A 2,696-nucleotide genomic window follows, 5' to 3' on the forward strand; every position below is an offset into this window, starting at 1 on the left:
TCATGAGATAAATGAAATTTACACATTAAAATAATTATATCCCTTATTCTTCCATATCTCTTATCCACCTGTGCCTAAAGCCATGATTTGGTATATTTATCCAGTACTTTTAGGTATGTGGTGCTGTATAAAACATTATAAAGTACAACTCAATAAATCATAGGTCCTATTATTTAGGAGTTTCTTGTTGAAGACAGACTACACTGGATATGAGCATGCATCATTTATTAGTATGTGAAAGACAGTCTCTTATAGAAGTATATTGTTATAGGGAACAGATGCTTAAAGAAGTAAAGCGATTTTGGTACCTATGTATTTGTTGTTTTTGATGAAAGATGTTAGCCTCCTCCATAGCTATGAAAAACTATATATCTAGGTGGGGAAAAGCTAGTAGGGAGGTCAGTTAGTCTCACTTAAATCCATGTTCCCAGGAGCCCCTAGAAACAAGGAAGTCAAAGGATAAAGTCTATTACAGTTCTTCTAGAAGTTTAGTCATTTAATTTCAGTCATGTGAAGTCTGGGCACTGTGGGAAAAGCTGCAGTGTTTGTGTTCTGGCCTGAGGCAGCCACCATTTCTGCATGAAATAAATGAAAATGGGTCTCCCCGCTAGAAAAGAAGGTGACAGAGTGCATCTGGGTTGTGATCATGACCTCTTTTCTTAGCTATACATGCATATATTGAGCTGATTCCTTGATGTTCATGGCCACTTGAATGACTCAGAGACAGTACCTCAAACTCAACATGCCCAAAATAGAATACACAGAATCTTCTAAACATGTTCAAAGTATGGTCCTCATCATAATTTTCCTAGTATTCTGCATACCACCATACATAAACCAAAAGAAAGTTACCCTTGATCCCTTCATCACCTTTACCTCTACATTCAATCCATCACCAAATCCTGTTTACCAATTCCTAAATATTTCTTGAAACCACACATTTGCTTCTTTCCCTAGTTAAATAAATCATTCAAACTATTATAAAATTTCCCTTGTACTAAATAAAGTAACAAATTTCTAAAAGGATCCACTTTGAATTTTGCTTTCTTCATTCATTCTTAATAATCTAATCAACAAGAGAATGGATAAATAAACTGATATGTACAACAACATAGGTGAGACATAACACAAATATGTTATTCTGAGTGATAGCATAATACACACATGCACACACACACAAAGCCTAATACAAATATGTTATGCTGAGTCAAAGTAACTAATTTGAAGCTGACATATTGCGAGGGAACACAAGCAGGGAGCGGGAAGGAAGAAGCAGGCTCATAGCTGAAGAGCCTGATGTGGGCTCGATCCTAACGCCCGGGATCACGCCTATGAGCGAAGGCAGGCGCTAACCGCTTCACCCAGGCGCCCCACTATAGGGGTTCATTTATCCTATCAAATATACCAGAGATTAAGAATTCATTCTTCAAGCTCATTAATCCATCCATCAAACAAAGATAGAGTGCTTATCATGTTCCAGGCACTGTGTTGGACTCTGAAGACAAGATGGTAAACAAAAATAGACACAGACTCTGTCAGAATGAAGATCACAATATAATCCAAGGCAGACTTTGTGAAAATGAATTAATATTTAAACAAAACCTACAATGCTAGGAATGCTAATGTTATGAAGTAGAGGAGCATTGGGTAGCATTTAATAGAAGAGGTTGTCCTAGTAAGGAAGATCAAGGAAGGCTTCTGAAGAAGTGATACTTGAGCTGAAATATGAAGAAGAATAATATCAGTTAACAGCAAAGCCTAGGGGGAGCAGAGGAATTCCAAGCAGAGAGAAAGGATATGCACAGGACCTGTAGACCAGGAAACACAAAGACATTTTGATATAACTGAAAAAGATTAGAATGACTGGAATACAGGAAGTATGGTGGGAGTTGAGGTTGAGGAAGAGAGCAAGAGCAAAAGATTTTAAGGAATATTAAACATTTTAGTTATATCTTAACATAAGAGACCATTTGAAGGTGGTAAATGATCAGATATGCATTATTTTTTATTGAGGTATAATTTACATATAGTGAAATGCTCATATCTTAAGGGGTCTGATGAAAACGTACCAAGTCACAGAACATTTTCATCATGATGAAAATTCCTTTGTGTCCCTTCCCAGTCAACCTTAACTCCCAGAAGCAACCACTGATCTGATTTCTATCACCTCAAGTTAGTTTTACCTACTCTAGCACTTCGCATAAGTGGAATCATGTGGGATGCCTGGGTGGCTCAGTCAGATAAGTGGCTACCTTCGACTCAGGTCATGATCCCAGGGTCCTGGGATCGAGTTCCACATAGGGTTCCTTGCTATGTTGGGAGTCTGCTTCTCCTTCTGCCTGCAGCTCCCCCTGCTTGTTCTTGCTCTCTGTCTCTCCCTCCCTTTCTCCCTGACAAATAAATAAATAAATAAATAAATAAATAAATAATAAAATCTTCTAAAAATTTTAAAAAATAAGTACAATCATGCAATATGTCAGCTTCAAATTAGTTACTTTGACTCAGCATAACATATTTGTATTAGGCTTTGTGTGTGTGTGCATGTGTGTATTATGCTATCACTCAGAATAACATATTTGTGTTATGTCTCACCTATGTTGTTGTACATATCAGTTTATTTATCCATTCTCTTGTTGATTAGATTATTAAGAATGAATGAAGAAAGCAAAATTCAAAGTGGATCCTTTTAGAAATTT

This window comes from Ursus maritimus, assembly GCF_017311325.1.
Source record: "Ursus maritimus isolate PB19 chromosome X unlocalized genomic scaffold, ASM1731132v1 scaffold_X1, whole genome shotgun sequence".
Taxonomy (NCBI): domain Eukaryota; kingdom Metazoa; phylum Chordata; class Mammalia; order Carnivora; family Ursidae; genus Ursus; species Ursus maritimus.